We start from the raw sequence: 20,544 nt of genomic DNA on the forward strand, positions 1-20,544 counted from the left end.
GGGATGGAAATTGTTGAAATCATGGTGGAATTCCTCAAGGGCTTCTTTTCCATGGGTCCAGATGATGAAGATGTCATCAATGTAGCGCAAGTAGAGTAGGGGCATTAGGGGACGAGAGCTGAGGAAGCGTTGTTCAAAGTCAGCCATAAAAATGTTGGCATACTGTGGGGCCATGCGGGTACCCATAGCAGTGCCGCTGATTTGAAGGTATACATTGTCCCCAAATGTGAAATAGTTATGGGTGAGGACAAAGTCACAAAGTTCAGCCACCAGGTTTGCCGTGACATTATCGGGGATACTGTTCCTGACGGCTTGTAGTCCATCTTTGTGTGGAATGTTGGTGTAGAGGGCTTCTTCATCCATAGTGGCTAGGATGGTGTTATCAGGAAGATCACCGATGGATTGTAGTTTCCTCAGGAAGTGAGTGGTGTCTCAAAGATAGCTGGGACTGCTGGTAGCATAGGGCCTGAGGAGGGAGTCTACATAGCCAGACAATCCTGCTGTTAGGGTGCCAATGCCTGAGATGATGGGGCATCCAGGATTTCCATGTTTATGGATCTTGGGTAGCAGATAGAATACCCCAGGTCGGGGTTCCAGGGGTGTGTCTGTGCGGATTTGTTCTTGTGCTTTTTCAGGGAGTTTCTTGAGCAAATGCTGTAGTTTCTTTTGGTAACCCTGAGTGGGATCAGAGGGTAATGGCTTTTAGAAAGTGGTGTTGGAGAGCTGCCGAGCAGCCTCTTGTTCATATTCCAACCTATTCATGATGACGACAGCACCTCCTTTGTCAGCCTTTTTGATTATGATGTCAGAGTTGTTTCTGAGGCTGTGGATGGCGTCGTGTTCTGCACGGCTGAGGTTATGGGGCAAGTGATGCTGCTGGTGGCTGAACTTTGTGACTTTGTCCTCACCCATAACTATTTCGCATTTGGGGACAATGTATACCTTCAAATCAGCGGCACTGCTATGGGTACCTGCTTGGCCCCACAGTATGCCAACATTTTTATGGCTGACTTAGAACAATGTGGTCCACTTGATCTTGTTGACACTTGGCTGAAGTGTTGGCTAACCTTTTGTCTCTTGAGAACTGGTTTGAGGCTGCTTCCCCAGACTTGGACCATGTCTTATACCGTAGAAGCTTATAATTTTAGATACAATATTTTACTAGGACAATAATGATCAGAAAATCTTGAGTTTTTAAATAATATCTCAGAAGGCATAGTTTGTACAAAATTTATCATCCCCATGCATATGGGGATACAGACTGTCACACTGTTAAATCCAGAGCATGATTCTGAGCTTTTCTCCTCACACACAAAACTGGTAAACTTATGTTTTCTTCTAAATGCAAGACAAGAGTCTGCTGGGGCCCTGAGTACAAGCCCATAGTGCCTAGGCCTTAACCCTGCAGAGGTCATGGGCTATAGTACTTAGACTTTAACCCTGCCCTGAGTATAGGACAACAGTGTCTAAGCTGTTCATGTCATTCCCCTGCTCAGAAGGGAGATCTCTTTGTGGGGAGGGTCCCCATTCTTATGCTTCCGGCAGGCACAGAGGAGTTAGATATAAGCATACATCCTTTGGTTGGAAGATTGCTGCTTAACACAGCTTTAATGCTTAGAATCTAGAACGATAACACACAATGACCCAAAACAGAAAGAGACAAAGCAGGCTGCTCCCTAAGGCAGAGAGGCCCAGGTCACCCCGCTTTGATGTAGGCTGCTCTGTGTACAACTGCCTGCTGCTGGACCCAGATCACACACTTCCCTACAGAGTCCCCTGCCTGCCAGCAGGACCAGGAAAACCCTCATTTACAGTGACAGCTTACAATTCCAATACAGTTTTCATAGAGTCATAGAATATCAGGGTTGGAAGGGACCTCAGGAGGTCATCTAGTCCAACCCCCTGCTCAAAGCAGGACCAATCCCCAATCAAATCATCCCAGCCAGGGCTTTGTCAAGGCTGACCTTAAAAACCTCGAAGGAAGGAGATTCCACTACCTCCCTGGGTAACCCATTTCAAAGCTTCACCACCCTCCTAGTGAAAAAGTTTTTCCTAATATCCAACCTAAACCTCCCCCACTGCAACTTGAGACCATTACTCCTTGTTCCGTCATCTGCTACCACTGAGAACAGTCTAGATCCATCCTCTTTGGAATCCCCTTTCAGGTAGTTGAAAGCAGCTATCAAATCCCCCCTCAGTCTTCTCTTCTGCAGACTAAACAATCCCAGTTCACTCAGCCTCTCCTCATAAGTCATGTGCTCCAGCCCCCTAATCATTTTTGTTGCCCTCCTCTGGACTCTTTCCAATTTTTCCACATCCTTCTTGTAGTTTGGGTCCAAAACTGGACACAGTACTCCAGATGAGGCCTCACCAATGCCAAATAGAGGGGAATGATCATGTCCCTCGATCTGCTGGCAATGTCCCTACTTATACAGCCCAAAATGCCATTCGTCTTCTTGACAACAAGGGCACACTGTTGACTCATATCCAGCTTCTTGTCCACTCTAACCCCTAGGTCCTTTTCTGCAGAACTGCTGCCTAGCCATTCGGTCCCTAGTCTGTAGTGATGCATGGGATTCTTCCGTCCTAAGTGCAGGACTCTGCACTTGTCCTTGTTGAACCTCATCAGATTTCTTTTGGCCCAATCCTCTAATTTTTCTAATTTGTTTCAATGCACCATGCACATGATGGACCATTTTGGAGGGAGCTGGAAGTGAAACAGAAATAGATTCACAGATGTTAGGGTCAGAAGAGCCGATTGTGTCCATCCAGTCTGACACTGTGTATACAGATTGGAGAATTGGGGGCAGGATGATGCCTGAGACTCTGCGCAGAGCTGAGATGGTGCCTCTGACCCTCTCATTGTGTATCCTGCTGTAATGTCTACCGATGCGATGGTCTCCAATTGATGTCAGGGGAGAGGGAGCAGGTATATGACAGCGCCCCCTGGTGTCTGTCACAGCCACTGCCAGCCCCGTCCCTGTCACTTGGCAGCATCACTTATAGAGGTGGCAGAGTAGCAGCCATGTTAGTCTGTATTCGCAAAAAGAAAAGGAGTACTTGTGGCACCTTAGAGACTAATAAATGTTAGTCTCTAAGGTGCCGCAAGTACTCCTTTTCTTTTTATAGAGGTGGGTGACTTCCGGCCAAGCTGACCCTGCAGAAAGGTGCCCAGATGTCACCCATTGGCCAGGGTGTGAGACAGATCCCCTCTGGGCCTGATCCACACAGCACGTGAGTCTGTTACAGCCCCAGCTGCTCGGCCTTGCTCTTTAGCTCATGCTGTAGAGCTTCATGCCATTAGCTGTGGAGAGCCCTGGGTCACTCATCAGCTGTGCTGTCCAATGTGGTGGCAGGCACAGAGCCAGGCCCCTTCTGCAGGGGGACAGCGGTGTGGGTAACACTGGGGTTACGTCAGAAGTGGCCCTGCTCAGCAGCAGGCTCACCCTGCACTGGTATCGGGGACACCTGCACCAATGGATGGTCAGAGAACGCACAAGGGGAGGAAATGGGGGTGGATACACGGCACTGCTTGGGGGTGGAAATTCCTAGTGCCAGGACTGGGCAGGAGGCAGAGCAGCCTGGATGGGATGAAATCCTCTCCTGTCCCTGGGGAGCTGCTCTGCCTGGGAGCAGAGTGGGTCAGGTCAGACGATGGATGGGGCATGTTCCCTTTCCTGCCAGCCCCCCTCACGCAGTCTGGGGAGTGTTAACCATCCCTGCTCTCTCCTTACAGGTCCCTGCCCGGGGTGTCCTCATGGAGATGCGGTGGCGGCTCTGTGTGTGCGGCCTGGGGATCCTCCTCCTGCCACCGTGTTCTCCCTCTGGTAAAAGCATTTGAATCCCAGTTATTTCCCTCCCTGTCCCCCATGTACGCTGCCCCCTGGAGGGCTGGGGTACGGGCATCTGATACCCCAATGACCCTTCCCCCATCCCTAGACATCCTCAGTCCTGCAAAGTAAAATGGTCAGGCCCAGGAGGCTGTGGGGAGGGGATGGCATTAGGGTGACTGGGGCGTGTCCTAGCTCTGGGTTGCAGGATTGTCGGATCTTACAGCAAGTCGCCCAGCTCCTGCTGCCCCTGAGAGAGGCTCCCAGAGCCCCCAACACTGATCCCTTCCTGTCATGCCATGGGACCCAAAGGCTGCTAGACCTGTCCCACTGGGAACCTGGATTCTCATGGCCTGCAAGGCTGAGATCTTCACAGCTGCCTGAGGGATGGGGGTGCCCAGTTCCCACTAGGATGAATGGGAGCTTCAGTGTTGCCAGCTCCAAGTCTTCAACCACCATGAGTCAGGCCTCAAAAATCAGGAGATTGGCTAAAAAATCATCAGAATTTAAATCAAACCAAACCAAAATCACCTTTCAGGGTGTTCTTGTTTCCCTTGTTTTTTGAGGCTTTGGTCACACTTTCAAGCTTTTCTCTGCAACCACTAGAGCTATATACTGACTTTTTTCTTTTTAAATGAAGCTGACATTCTCACAGGATCACATGCTTCCAGGAGCTGGGGCTTTATGAATAACACACAGTAGCCCAAGAGCTGGCTACATTGGTATCAAAATCTCCTCCGCGACTTTGAAAATCTGACCCTTTTCCCTCCCCACCTGTAGCCACACAGTGAGTGTCAGGTGCTGCAGCTCGGCAGTAATTACTCTACTTGCCCCATGGTGGGATAGACGAGCCTGGAGACCCTTCAGACACAGCTATTGCAGACATAAATCACCTTCAGTTGCTTAATTTCCTGCAGACACCAACCACCAGAACAGTGAATCCCCATCTGAGCCAGTTTCTGTTTGGGGTATTGAATCCATGGAAGGGACGTGCATTGGCCCAAAGGTCCGACAAAGACTCGATACCCTCAGGCCAGGCAGAAGCCCTCTGAGCTGGCCTTTCAGCAGCCATTGTGGCACTATGTGGATCTGAAACTGGTTTATCAAAGAATTGCTTGCAGTGGAAAGAACTTGTAACGGGGTGCCATGGGACTGTGCACTGGAGGACTAGCTTGTGCCAGCTGTGGTCTGGCTGCACTGCCCTGCGTCCACACTGAGAGTAACTCAATAGAGCTAAACAGGACTCAGCCTCAGGAACCTTCTGCCACGAGCTATGCACGACTGAGGAAATTTTGTTTAGCTCAGTGATGCCACCTCCTCTTTCCTGTCACTCACTGCATGTCTGTACCAGCTGGGCCCTGGCTCAGTGATGCTTTGGAGGGGCAGGTATGCCCCGTCACACATTACTAGTGGCGTTATGGCCCTGCGATTAAATCCAATGGACCGCTCCTCCTTTCAAGGCAGTATAGCCTAATGGTGGGTCAGCGGGGGGTGGGGGGGCATCCTTAGGTTCAGGACCATCTGGCTTAGTGGCTGGAGTCAATGGGACAGCGTCAATAGGGCGGCCCTCCTGTACAGGTCAGCGTGGCCTAGTGGCCAGAATCACAAGGGCTGGCCTCCAGTGCAGGGCAGCATGGCCTAAGGGACAAAATAAATAGGAATACCGTTCTGAGTGGGGCAGTGTGTCCTTGTGGCTAGGCAGGAGATGGGCTGCCACCCAGGCATGGATTGAAGGCTGGGGTAGGGGGACCCGGACCCCCCTATTTGACCAGGTCCCAGCTCAGGCTCCTATCAGTGACGAATGTATCTGCCACTGAGTCAGTGGTTAACCCACCAAAAGATGCTGACTCTGTTCCCAGCTCCACAACTGGATCAATGTCTGGTTCTGCTGCTTCTTAGCAGGCCCAGATAGACCTGCAGTGCACAGCCCTTGTTCCCCCTTATAATTTATGGTCATGTTCCATTTTGGGGGGTCGTGAGTCTGTGCTCATTGTCCCACCTCTTTTGTATCCCATGAGAGGGGGAAGTAGTGAAGTTGTGTCCTGGCGAAGGCCAGGCTTTTCTTTGGCTTTTAGTGTTTCTTGTGCCTCCTCTCCCATCCCCCATTGCCCCTCCTAACTGGTTGCTTGACCTTGGCTTGAGAGAGGAGCCAGGCAGCCTCCCACTATATGTTCATAATTTTATTAAGATAATGTTTAAAAAGAAAACAGTACAGAGTTTACGCATAGAAGTTTCTGGTTATCAGGGAATAAGATACAGATTATCAAGGAGTGTGAAATTCGGTTTAGGAGTGGGTGGCATAAGGAATACATAATCTGCAATCTCCCCGATTGGGGGTAGAGGTTTACCCGGTGAAAGTACAGACATTGAGCTATGGGGGTATGTTGTCCATATAATGGCTATGTTCAGGTGTGGAGTACAATGAGCGGATACGGTGATGAGGATGGATCTACCCTCATTTGGCAGGATTTAATGTTCAGTGAGTTTATAGTTCCAGTTCTTATGGTCCAATGGAAAAAGTCTCTCAGTCCCTTTCCCATAGTTGATTCACGATATCGTACCAGCTCACACCTCCTGGTACTGTCAGTGGCCGGTGATGTGTTCGATGTAGATGTCCCTGGACCGTCGGATGGTGTCCGAGACCATGAGGCGCCGCATGAGCCGTGCGTAGCGTCTACCGATCCCACAGGTCCGCAGCACAAGCTTGTTGCAGGGGTCCCAAGCGCCCAGGGCTCCGACGATCAGGGCATCCATCTGCACCTCGTAGCCCTTCACTCTCAGGGTGTCGGCCAGGGGGGTGTATTAATCCAGGTTACGAGCTCGGGCTTCTCGGAAGGCCGGGGTCCTGTTCTCAAAGGAGACCGTGTTGTCGACGAGGATGATCTTTTTCTGGGCCTCATCGGTGACTACCACGTCAGGTCGCAACTGGCCATCGGTACCAGGGATGGCGCAGTTCACGGCGACCTCCCCCAGGCGCGGTGCGATGGCTTTCACTAGGCGGTTCTGGATGGCTTTGTGGCGCAGCTGCCAGGCTCTGGAGTGGGGCTTGCAGCTGCACAGGACATGGGGCAGGGTCTCGTTGGAGTAGCTGCACTTCCTGCAACGCTTGTCTCGGTTCCCGTGGCGGACGGCTGCGTTGAGCGGGACACAGTTGAGCCGGGCGCGGTGTATGAACCGCCAGTCAGCGAAACGGGTGAAGCCGCTCCTGGCGAGGAAGTGGTTGCTGGCGTCCCATTTGCTGGTCAGTTCAAAGGCTTTACCCTGGTCTGGTTTACGCTTCAGGGTTTCCATGTACAGCGAGTGGATGGCAGCCTTCAGGGTCCTCTCCAGCATGCTCCTGGCGCTCGGGGTGACGATGGTGTTGTCACCGGACCTGATCTGCGGCACCAGGACTCCTAGCTCCTGGCGCTCCTCGCACCACTCCCAGCGGCAGCCGATGCGCTTCCCCAAGCGACGCGTGGCATTGCGAGCACAGGAACACAGTGAAGCGAAGTCGCTCCCGTCCCGTCTGAATTCGCCATCCAGGGAACCGCTCAGGAAGCTGGCAATGTCTTGGTTGGAGGGGTCTCTGCCAATCCGCTTCTTTGTTGCGTCATGGAGGGCGTTTGCTGCGATGTTCCTTACCATGGCATCGGGACACGTCAGCAGGCGGAAGGCGTGGGTGATCACCGTGATGTCACACAGGTATCCATGCAGGGGACATTGGCACCGCCATGCCTGTGGGCGATATAGACCAGCTCATTGCTGGCTCTCTGGGGGAGGAACAGCCACTTCTTCACCAGCTGCCGGACGATCTTGTCTGCCTTGTTGAGGGGTACCTTTGCCACTGCGGATCCCCTTAGGACGAACGAGATGCGGGGGATCAGGAAGGTGTTCAGGGCGTTTATCTTCTGCCACGGTTCTAGCAGGGAGGCGTTGATCTTGGCGGCATCCTGCAAGATCTTCTGGATGGTGTCCTCGGGTGTCTGCCGGACACGGAAACCCGTCGGCATGCCGTGGTGCTGGTACGCCTGCCCCTCTGCCAGTGGGATGACGGGCTCACCCTGGATCTGGAATCCTGTCGTCTGCACCGAGTCCCTTTTGCTGCCGTCAATGGGGAGAGATGCGCACTTCTTTGCATTGAAGCGGAGCTCCATCCAATCGGCAGCTCGACTGGTGGCATCTAGCATACGTTGGAGGTTCTCTGGGTCGTCCGCGGTCAGGACCAGGTCACCCGCGTAAGCCAGGACGCTCACCCTCTCACCATGGAGGTTGAAGCCATCTGTGCCATTGGAGATCGCTCGCAGCAAAGGCTCCATGGCGAGGTTAAAGATGATGGGGCTGAGGGGACAGCCTTGCTTAACTCCGCTCCGGATCAGGATCTCGGCAGTCTCCCCTTCTACCGAGCGAATGGTGGTGCTGCATCCCTCGTATACCTCTCAGATCACACGGAGGAAGTTCTCTGGCATCCCAAACTCCTGGAGCGTGGCAAAGATGTGGTGGTGGGGCATGGACCCAAAGGCGTTAGCCAGGTCAAGCCATGCTACCGTGCACTGCCTCCACGCCCTTCTGGCCATTTTGATGGTGGTTTGGAGGACAAAGTTGTGTTCATAGCAGCCCTCGCAGGACATGAAGCCTTTCTGGGTGGAGCTGATGGCTCCCCCGCTCACCGACCACTCCGTGATCCTCGATGCCAGGCAGCTGGCATAGAGCTTGTACATCGTGGAGCAGAGGGAGATGGGCCTCCAGTTGCTGGGGTCATCCTGCTCACTCTTCTTGTACACCAGTACCATCATGGCCTTCTTCCAGGAGCTGGGAGTCCGGCAGAATCGCTTGCACTGGTTGAAGAGCGTGGCGAGGACCAAGCAGCCGGGATCTCGCATTTTCAGGAGGCTGTAGGGGACGCCGTCTTTCCCAGACGCTGTGTTTTTTGTTTTGGAGAGTCTGGCCATCACTTCCTTGGGCGTATAGTCAGTTTCCAGGACACCTGCTTCGTCGACACGGGGCAGGGGGCAGAGGCACTCTGGGCACTGCGCGTCATTCTGGGCTGTGCGGTCGAATACATCCTTGAAGTAGCTGTAGAGACGCTCAGATGGGATCGTGCAGTAGGGCGAGGGCCCGTCGAGGATCTCCCTCATGGCCTTGGAGAGGTTTGCCCGGTACAGCTTTTGGATCCTTGAAGCCGCTGCTGGATCGTATCGGCGGCTGGAGTCTCTACTTCTGGCTCCCTGGTGGTGGTGTTGAGGTTTGGAGCAGGCGTTCTGTGGGCAGGCGGGGCATTCTCCTGGTTGGAACTTCTCCTGGGAGCGGTTTCCGCAGACAGTACTTGGGTGAGCCTGTCTACGAGGAGGCTGAAGTCGTCAAAGGAAGCTGTCACTTGTAGCTCCTCGGTCCAGGCAGTCTGCCACGGAGTGGCAGCCCTCACCACCGGCTGCTGGCCCTCATGGTCCTCGACCTCGTCTGGTGCAGGCTTAAAGCCTGCATGGTCGGCCTGCCGTCTATCTCGTGGGTCAGTATTCCCATCGGTTGGGTGCTGGGGCGGGATCTCTGGCAGGATGCTGGCGTTGCTATGTTCATATATTACACTCCCACCATACCCAGTAACACTTTAGCTGTGCTCCGTTTCTTATCTCTTTCTCATTGTTCTAACAAACCCATCTGGCTGGTCAGAAGCAACACACAGTGTCTTTGTCCTTTGTCCTCACGCATTAGAATTAGATATAGGAATATATAGATATCAGAGTATCAAAAATCAAACGGGCAAACAAGACACAACATTCTATCTCAGGCAAAAATACAGGCCTGAATCCTACATTGTCACTAACACTCCTAACAGAGGTGCTGGAGGTTGTTTCCAAATTGGCATGGTAGATCACAATATCATTGATGTATGCTTCTGTGTACTGATCGTATGGCTGCAGGATCTGGTTCACCAGCCACTGGAATGTGGTGACCGCCCCGTGCAGCCCAAACAGCATTGTCACAAATTGGAACAGGTCAAATGGCGTAGGGAAGGCTGTCTTTGCCTGCAAGTTTGGCATCAGGGGTATTTGCCAATACCCTTTGGTGAGGTCCAGAGTGGAGAGGAACATGGCCACCCCTGCTGCTCCAGGAGCTCTTCTACCTGGGGTATTGAGTAGGCATCAGATCGGGAGATGGCGTTTACTTTCCAAAATTCAATACAGAATCGGATGGCCCCATCTGGTATTGGGACCAAGACTATCAGGTTCCGCCATTCACTTCATGATTACTCCACGACCCCCAGGGCCAACATTGTCTCTAGATTTTTCTGGACAGCTCCTCACATTTTCTTAGGGAGTGGCTGGTGGTTGTCACATACCTTCTGACCTGGGATAGTGGCAATGTGGTGGCTCATTGCATTCGTCCACCCCAGGTGGGCCAACAAGCCTTCTGGGAAGACCTTCCCTAGATGTCACAATTGTTCCTGCTGCTCGGGGCTGAGCTCTTGGTCAGTTGTCACAGGCCTCCAGAGGTATCCAGAGGTCATAGAATCATAGAATATTAGGGTTGGAAGGGACCTCAGGAGGTCATCTAGTCCAACCCCCTGCTCAAAGCAGGACCAATCCCCAACTAAATCATCCCAGCTGGGGCTTTGTCAAGCTGGGCCTTAAAAACCTCTAAGGAAGGAAATTCCTTCACCTCCCTAGGTAACCCATTCCAGTGCTTCACCACCCTCCTAGTAAAATAGTTTTTCCTAATATCCAACCTAGACCTCCCCCACTGCAACTTGAGACCACTGCTCCTTTTTCTGTCATCTGCCACCACTGGGAACTGTCTAGCTTCATCCTCTTTGGAACCCCCTTTCAGGTAGTTGAAGGCTGCTATCAAATCCCCCTCACTCTTCTCTTCTGCAGACTAAATAAGCCCAGTTACTTCAGCCTCTCCATGTAAGTCATGTGCCCCAGCCCCCTAATCATTTTTGTTGCCTTCTGCTGGACTCTCTCCAGTTCGTCCACATCCTTTCTGTAGTGGGGGGCCCAAAACTGGACGCAATACTCCAGATGTGGCCTCTCCTGTGCCGAATAGAGGGGAATAATCACTTCCCTCAATCTGCTGGCAATGCTCCTACTAATGCAGCCCAATATGCCATTAGCCTTCTTAGCAACAAGGGCACACTGTTGACTCATATCCAGCTTCTCATCCACTGTAATCCCCAGGTCCTTTTCTGCAGAACTGCTGCTTAGCCAATTGGTCCCCAGCCTGTAGCAATGCATGGGATTCTTCCTTCCTAAGTGCAGAATTCTGCACTTGTCCTTGTTGAACCTCATCAGATTTATTTTGGCCCAAGCCACCAATTTGTCTAGGTCCCTCTGGACCCTATCCCTACCCTCCAGCATATCTACCTCTCCCCGCAGTTTACTATCATCTGCAAACTTGATGAGGGTGCAATTCTTCCCATCATCCAGGTCATTAATGAAGATGTTGAACAAAATCGGCTCCAGGACCAACCTCTGAGGCGCTCCACTTGATACTGGCTGCCAACTAGATATCGAGTCATTGATCGCTGCCCATTGAGCTCGATGATCTATCCAGCTTTCTATCCACCTTATAATCCATTCATCCAATCCATACTTTTTTAACTTGCTGGCAAGAATACTGTGGGAGACCGTATCAAAAGCTTTGCTAAAGTCAAGATATATTACGTCCACTCCTTTCTCCATATCCACAGAGCCAGTTAACTCATCACAGAAGGCAATCAGGTTGGTCAGGAATGACTTGCCCTTGGTGAATCCATGTTGACTGTTCCTGATCACCTTCGTCTCCTCCAAGTGCTTCAAAATGGATTCCTTGAGGACCTGCTCCATGATATTTCCAGGGACTGAGGTGAGGCTGACCAGTCTGTAGTTCCCTGGATTCTCCTCCTTCCCTTTTAAAAAGATGGGCACTATATTAGCCTTTTTCCAATCGTCTGGGACCCCCCGCAATCACCATGAGTTTTCAAAGATAATGGCCAATGGCTCTGCAATCCCATCAGCCAACTCCCTCAGCATCTTCGGCTGCATTAGATCTGGACCAATGGACTTGTGCATGTCCAGTTTTTCTAAATAGTCCTTAACCTGTTCTTTCCCCACTGAAGGTTGCTCATCTCCTCCCCATACTGTACTGCCTAGGGCAGCAGTCTGGGAACTTACCTTGTCTGTGAAGACAGAAGCAAAAAAAGCATTGAGTACTTCAGCTTTTTCCACATCATCTGTCCCTACGTTGCCTTCCCCATTCAGAAAGGGTCCTACACTTTCCCTGATCTTCTTCTTGTCACTAACATACCTGTAGAAACCCTTCCTGTTGCCCTTCACATCCCTCGCTAGCTGCAACTCCAATTGTGCTTTGGCCTTCCTGATTACACCCCTGCATGCTCAAGCAATATTTTTATACTCCTCCCTAGTTATCTGTCCAAGTTTCCACTTCTTGTAAGTTTCCTTTTTGTGTTTAAGCTCACTAAAGATTTCTCTGGGAAGCCAAGCTGGTCGCCTGCCATATTTGTTATTCTTCCTGCACACTGGCCTCAGCTAGAGACCTCAGTTCCATTTCCAGAGTGTAAGGGACAATCAGTAGGTCTTCCCTGGCTTTCAGGAGACTTACATGGTACGTGTGTACTACTTTTTGCTGTCCGGGTAACCAGATCTCGTAATCCACCGGCCCTACCTACCACATCACCTCAAAGGGACCTTGCCTGGTTTGGATTCAGCAAAGTGTAACAAGAGTAAGATCTGGTCTCCAGGTTCAAAGTTCAATGTCCAGGTTCAACGTCCTCTGTTGTACTGTCACTCTTGTGAATGTTGTGCTGGTAGTAGGTTCTCTTGGGTGAAGGTCCCCAGTATTTGGAGCTGTTTGTGCTGTTGTAATACATTGGGTTGACCCCATGACCCAGGTTTCTTGTTCCTCCCAGTTCTCCCGCAGGAGGTCGAGGATGTCCCTGGGCTGCGTCCTGTAGGGGAGCTCAAAGTTGGAGAAGCCTGTGGATGCTTGGGGGACCTCCCGCACTGTGAACAACAGGGCTGGTGATAATGTGTCCCAGTGTCATGGCTTGTCCTCCACAAATTTGCATAGCATCACCTTCTGGGTTCCGTTGAACTTCTCCACCAGCCCATCCATCTGGGGGTGGTACATCAAAGTCTTGAGGGCCCAAATGTTCAATAGGCAGCATAATTCAGCCATTAACCATGATGCCACATTGGTGCCCCCGTCTGTCAGTATTTCCTGCGGTGTTCCCATCCTCCAAAGATCTTCATGAGTTCTGTGGGGATTGTTGGGTGCCCTGGTTGCACGTAAGGGGACAGCCTCAGGATACCAAGTCATGTAGTCAACAACCACGAGGATGTAATGATATCCTGTGCCACTTTTTTCCAGCGGTCACACTAGGTCCATGCCAGTGTGCTGAAAGGGTACCCTGACCATGGGGAGTGGGATTGCGGTACCTTTGGTATCGCCTTTGGCCCAGCTCATTAACACTCAGAGAAGGAGGTGCAGTAGTCCTTTACCTCATGATGTATGCCTGGCCAAAAGAATCTTCATGCCACCCACTGAAGGGTCTTCTCCCTTCCCAGGTGCCCTGCCCAGGATTGGCTGCCACATTCCTGTAAGATTTTGCAGAACCACAGCCAGTCGCACCCTAGGATCATGGGGTATGACAACTTGGGGGCTGGAGTCCAGGCTGACCTGGCAGACCTCTTCAAGTCTGGAGGTCTCCAGCCATACCCAGGAAGTCAGGTATGGCTGTACATCCCCGTGGATTCACTCCAGGTGGATCTCTGTTCCCACTGGTTTGGGGGTTTCGATCAGGCCTGCTCAGATATGGGTCTGGCTACACCCCAAGTCGACTAGGGCTGTCACAGAAGTTCCATTCACCCGTACGGGGACTCAGAGTTTCTCCAGGCTCCTCTTGTGGGCCAGGGAACCTGTCACCCAAACCTGGCCATAGTTACAATCCATTTATGGGCATACCCATTGGAAGCGTCCCTCTTGCCCACATTCGTAACAGCGGTCTCAGCCCCCTCCAGCTGGTGGGTCTGCTTTTGTTGGGGTGGGTCCTCTCAGTGAGTCTTCTTTCCTCCAGGTTGGGGACTGGCTGGCCGGCTGCTTCTGGTTGGGGTTTGGGATGAAGGCCGGTGATCTGGGCAGGTGTTGCAGGCCTCCTGCTTCAGCTTGGCAGGGGCCCCATTTGGTCCATCTCTCTTAGGTGCCTGAGCTTTCCAGTTTATGATGTCACAGCTCTGACCCTTCAGCAGCCAAGCAATCCTCCATCAACTCCAGGACCTCAGCAAGTGTCGCCAGCTGGTGTTGCTGAACTCATCTCTCCCCTCCCCCCGCTTCCCAGGAGGATTTGGATGAAATGTTCTCGGACAGGGGTTCTCACAAAAAAATTTTTGGTGGCCTCAAAGTGTGGCCACCAACTCTTGCTGGTAGCCACACTGACACTTTTTCCTAAAATTATTTATTTTTCCTAAAGTTAATAAAGTAATGTGCACAGATATACATCCACCGATTTTAATTTATTTATGTAGGGTTTGGGTTTGTTTTTTTTTTCAGACTCAGTAATAAAAATAATGCACAGTTATCTCTATTCTTTACTGGACCTAACAGAATAGAAACACAGATGTAAGCAGAGTCAGGATGAACTCCACCCTGACATCTGGTGGTGAGGTGTGGCAAGTTGTGGAAAAGAACTTCAGGGGCCGATCTCATTTGCATAGGCACACCCACCCCGCCTAGAATGAGGCCATAGCTGCCCAAATGGTCACTTTGGCTGCTGTGGGATCCCCAGTGTCTCTGTTATTGGGGCAGGAAGAATAAATTGTTATTACCCTGATTATGGGAATCAGGGACAGTGGAACTGTACTTGGCCTTTTGTTATGATGGAGGGACTCGCCATCAACTTAGTAGCACTCGCTAGGCAAGGGACATGGGTTCCAAAACTCTGTGACTTGAGAGAGGTTGGGGATGGGTATTAATACTTGGTGGCATGGGCTCCTTAGTGAGGGCCTTACATGTTAACTGTACTTCCTCCTCTCTTCACTGTGGAATATCAGAGCTAATTTTGATTCCATTAGGAGTCTAGTTACAGGCTGCTGAGCTGAATTCACTTTGGGCTAATAGTATACCAGCACTGAGGCTCCCCTACTACAAGCTGAAATCACAAAAGAGCTGAACTTACTAAGAGCTGAAATCACTGAGTGTTGTGTTAAGTAGTGGGGGAGCCTGAAGATATATGGTGGAGCAGTTTGTGGGATGGTGAGCAGAGCAGCTTGTGGAGCAGAGCAGTTTGTTGGATGCCTAGAGCAGCTCATGGGGGCGGCTGGCAGAGCGGAGCCCCAGGGACAGGTGGGGCCATCAGTTTTGGACCATGTAAGGTGCCCCTTAACCCCCCCCCCATCTCCACCCAGGTTGGGAGGTAAAACTCTGCAGATAAACTTTCGAACTCTGGGGCTGCCCTGACCAGGGACAGAGACTTTTGGGTCGTTGGACTTTTGGGACTTTGGGTGATTTTGGGTTGATGGACTCAAGAACCAAAGGGAAAGGACACGCCCCAATTTGCTTGGGGTGGGTTTTTTGCTCATGGGTTGTGTTATGAATCCTGTTGGTGGTGTTTCCCCAACATAATGCCACATTGTTTCTCTCTCTTATTAAAAGGCTTTTTGCTACACTCAGATTCTGTATTTGCGAGAGGGGAAGTATTGCCTCTTGGAGGCGCCCAGCGGGGGGTGGTATATATTTGTCCCAGGTCACTGGGTGGGGGCTCGAGCCGGTTTTGCATTGTGTTATTGGAATGAAACCCCTAGATACTGAACCCGGCCCTTGTTGCTGCCAACTCTGACAGGCAGAAGGGTTACACAAATAAGGTCCTTTGCATGTTCTTGTAGTTTTTGTTGTTTGTTTTGCTTTTTCGGTAAAAAGTGGTTGTCTGTACAACAATTCTGAAGTAAATTTAAAAATGCTTTAACATAATAGAAGTCCTGTCAAGGTTCCTTCCCCACTCTGAACTCTAGGGTACAGATGTGGGGACCTGCATGAAAACCTCCTAAGCTTACTTTTACCAGCTTAGGTTAAAACTTCCCCAAGGTACAAATTAATTTTACCCTTTGCCCCTGGACTTCCACTGCCACCACCAAACTTTATCTGGGTTCCTGAAAAAAAGTAGTTTGGACATGTCTTTCCCCCCAAAATCCTCCCAACCCTTCCACCCCACTTCCTGGGGAAGGTTTGGTAAAAATTCTCACCAATTTGCATAGGTGACCACAGACCCAAACCCTTGGATCTTAGAACAATGAAAAAGCATTCAGTTTTCTTACAAGAAGACTTTTAATAGAAGTAAAAGGGAATCACCTCTGTAAAATCAGGATGGTAGATACCTTACAGGGTAATTAGATTCAAAACATAGAGAATCCCTCTAGGCAAAACCTTAAGTTACAAAAAAGACACACAGACAGGAATATTCATTCTATTCAGCACAGCTATTTTCTCAGCCATTTAAAGAAATCATAATCTAACACATACCTAGCTAGATTACTTACTAAGTTCTAAGACTCCATTCCTGTTCTGTCTCCGGCAAAAGCATCACACAGACAGACAAACACAGACCCTTTGTTTTTCTCCCTCCTCCCAGCTTTTGAAAGTATCTTGTCTCCTCATTGGTCATTTTGGTCAGGTGCCAGGGAGGTTAGAATCATAGAATCATAGAATATCAGGGTTGGAAGGGACCTCAGGAGGTCATCTAGTCCAACCCCCTGCTCAAAGCAGGACCAATCCCCAATCAAATCATCCCAGCCAAGGCTTTGTCAAGCCTGACCTTAAAAACTTCTAAGGAAGGAGATTCTACCACCTCCCTAGGTAACGCATTCCAGTGTTTCACCACCCTCCTGGTGAAAAAGTTTTTCCTAATATCCAACCTAAACCTCCCCCACTGCAGCTTGAGACCATTACTCCTTGTCCTGTCCTCTTCTACCACTGAGAATAGTCTAGAACCATCCTCTCTGGAACCACCTCTCAGGTAGTTGAAAGCAGCTATCAAATCCCCCCTCATTCTTCTCTTCTGCAGACTAAACAATCCCAGTTCCCTCAGCCTCTCCTCATAAGTCATGTGTTCCAGACCCCTAATCATTTTTGTTGCCCTTTGTTGGACTCTCTCCAATTTATCCACATCCTTCTTGTAGTGTGGGGCCCAAAACTGAACACAGTACTCCAGATGAGGCCTCACCAATGTCGAATAGAGGGGAACGATCACGTCCCTCGATCTGCTCGCTATGCCCCTACTCATACATCCCAAAATGCCATTGGTCTTCTTGGCAACAAGGGCACACTGCTGACTCATATCCAGCTTCTCATCCACTGTAACCCCTAGGTCCTTTTCCGCAGAACTGCTGCCTAGCCATTCGGTGCCTAGTCTGTAGCTGTGCATTGGGTTCTTCCGTCCTAAGTGCAGGACCCTGCACTTATCCTTATTGAACCTCCATCAGGTTTCTTTTGGCCCAATCCTCCAATTTGTCTAGGTCCCTCTGTATCCTATCTCTGCCCTCCAGCGTATCTACCACTCCTCCTAGTTTAGTATCATCCGCAAATTTGCTGAGAGTGCAATCCACACCATCCTCCAGATCATTTATGAAGATATTGAACAAAACCGGCCCCAGGACCGACCCCTGGGGCACTCCACTTGACACCGGCTGCCAACTAGACATGGAGCCATTGATCACTACCCGCTGAGCCCGACAATCTAGCCAACTTTCTACCCACCTTATAGTACATTCATCCAGCCCATACTTCTTTAACTTGCTGACAAGAATACTGTGGGAGACCTTTAGCTTCTTAACCCTTTACAGGTAAGAGGATTTTTCCTCTGGCCAGGAGGGATTTTAAAGGGGTTTACCCTTCCCTTTATATTTATGACAAGTCCAAATAATAATGAAAAAACATATCTGCAAATATGTCCAAACTTTTTCTTTCAGAAACAGACAGAAAAATCAGTCTAATCCAGTAATAATGATAATAGTAATAACAAACATAATCCTATTATATTGTACTTTAGTAATACAGTGTGATAATGAAATTAAAGTTCTGGGTTTTAACACATTCACTATGTGCATCAGACTACTTGCAAAAGTTCAGGAGCTTCTTGAATGGAAAGTCATAGAATCATAGAATCGTAGAATATCAGGGTTGGAAGGGACCCCAGAAGGTCATCTAGTCCAACCCCCTGCTCGAAGCAGGACCAATTCCCAGTTAAATCATCCCAGCCAGGGCTTTGTCAAGCCTGACCTTAAAAACCTCTAAGGAAGGAGATTCTACCACCTCCCTAGGTAACGCATTCCAGTGTTTCACCACCCTCTTAGTGAAAAAGTTTTTCCTAATATCCAATCTAAACCTCCCCCATTGCAACTTGAGACCATTACTCCTCGTTCTGTCATCTGCTACCATTGAGAACAGTCTAGAGCCATCCTCTTTGGAACCCCCTTTCAGGTAGTTGAAAGCAGCTATCAAATCCCCCCTCATTCTTCTCTTCTGCAGACTAAACAATCCCAGCTCCCTCAGCCTCTCTTCATAAGTCATGTGCTCTAGACCCCTAATCATTTTTGTTGCCCTTCGCTGGACTCTCTCCAATTTATCCACATCCTTCTTGTAGTGTGGGGCCCAAAACTGGACACAGTACTCCAGATGAGGCCTCACCAGTGTCGAATAGAGGGGAACGATCACATCCCTCGATCTGCTCGCTATGCCCCTACTTATACATCCCAAAATGCCATTGGCCTTCTTGGCAACAAGGGCACACTGTTGACTCATATCCAGCTTCTCGTCCACTGTCACCCCTAGGTCCTTTTCCGCAGAACTGCTGCCTAGCCATTCGGTCCCTAGTCTGTAGCGGTGCATTGGATTCTTCCATCCTAAGTGCAGGACCCTGCACTTATCCTTATTGAACCTCATCAGATTTCTTTTGGCCCAATCCTCCAATTTGTCTAGGTCCTTCTGTATCCTATCCCTGCCCTCCAGCGTATCTACCACTCCTCCCAGTTTAGTATCATCTGCAAATTTGCTGAGAGTGCAATCCACACCATCCTCCAGATCATTTATGAAGATATTGAACAAAACCGGCCCCAGGACCGACCCCTGGGGCACTCCACTTGACACCGGCTGCCAACTAGACATGGAGCCATTTATCACTACCCGTTGAGCCCGACAATCTAGCCAACTTTCTACCCACCTTATAGTGCATTCATCTAGCCCATACTTCCTTAACTTGCTGACAAGAATACTGTGGGAGACCGTGTCAAAAGCTTTGCTAAAGTCAAGAAACAATACATCCACTGCTTTCCCTTCATCCACAGAACCAGTAATCTCATCATAAAAGGCGATTAGATTAGTCAGGCATGACCTTCCCTTGGTGAATCCATGCTGACTGTTCCTGATCACTTTCCTCTCATGTAAGTGCTTCAGGATTGATTCTTTGAGGACCTGCTCCATGATTTTTCCAGGGACTGAGGTGAGGCTGACTGGCCTGTAGTTCCCAGGATCCTCCTTCTTCCCTTTTTTAAAGATTGGCACTACATTAGCCTTTTTCCAGTCATCCGGGACTTCCCCCGTTCGCCACGAGTTTTCAAAGATAATGGCCAAGGGCTCTGCAATCACAGCCGCCAATTCCTTCAGCACTCTCGGATGTAACTCGTCCGGCCCCATGGACTTGTGCACGTCCAGCTTTTCTAAATAGTCCCTAACCACCTCTATCTCCACAGAGGGCTGGCCATCTCTTCCCCATTCTGTGATGCCCAGCGCAGCAGTCTGGGAGCTGACCTTGTTAGTGAAAACAGAGGCAAAAAAAGCATTGAGTACATTATCTTTTCCACATCCTCTGTCACTAGGTTGCCTCCCTCATTCAGTAAGGGGCCCACACTTTCCTTGGCTTTCTTCTTGTTGCCAACATACCTGAAGAAACCCTTCTTGTTACTCTTGACATCTCTTGCTAGCTGCAGCTCCAGGTGCGATTTGGCCCTCCTTATATCTTTCCTACATGCCCGAGCAATATTTTTATACTCTTCCCTGGTCATATGTCCAACCTTCCACTTCTTGTAAGCTTCTTTTTTATGTTTAAGATCCGCTAGGATTTCACCATTAAGCCAAGCTGGTCGCTTGCCATGTTTACTATTCTTTCGACTCATCGGGATGGTTTGTCCCTGTAACCTCAACAGGGATTCCTTGAAATACAGCCAGCTCTCCTGGACTCCCTTCCCCTTCATGATAGTCCCCCAGGGGATCCTACCCATCCGTTCCCTGAGGGAGTCGAAGTCTGCTTTCCTGAAGTCCAGGGTCCGTATCCTGCTGCTTACCTTTCTTCCCTGCGTCAGGATCCTGAACTCAACCAACTCATGGTCACTGCCTCCCAGATTCCCATCCACTTTTGCTTCCCCCACTAATTCTACCCGGTTTGTGAGCAGCAGGTCAAGAAAAGCGCCCCCCCTAGTTGGCTCCCCTAGCACTTGCACCAGGAAATTGTCCCCTACGCTTTCCAAAAACTTCCTGGATTGTCTATGCACCGCTGTATTGCTCTCCCAGCAGATATCAGGAAAATTAAAGTCACCCATGAGAATCAGGGCATGCGATCTAGTAGCTTCCGTGAGTTGCCGGAAGAAAGCCTCATCCACCTCATCCCCCTGGTCCGGTGGTCTATAGCAGACTCCCACCACTACATCACTCTTGTTGCACACACTTCTAAACTTAATCCAGAGACACTCAG

General features: G+C 50.2%; 1 pseudogene; it reads left to right on the forward strand.

Moving 5' to 3' along the window:
• The window catches only part of LOC141976835 (butyrophilin subfamily 3 member A3-like), a 74,240-nt pseudogene that overhangs the window by 37,906 nt on the left and 15,790 nt on the right, over nucleotides 1-20,544 (forward strand).

This window comes from Natator depressus, chromosome 23 (genome assembly GCF_965152275.1).
Source record: "Natator depressus isolate rNatDep1 chromosome 23, rNatDep2.hap1, whole genome shotgun sequence".
NCBI lineage: Eukaryota > Metazoa > Chordata > Testudines > Cheloniidae > Natator > Natator depressus.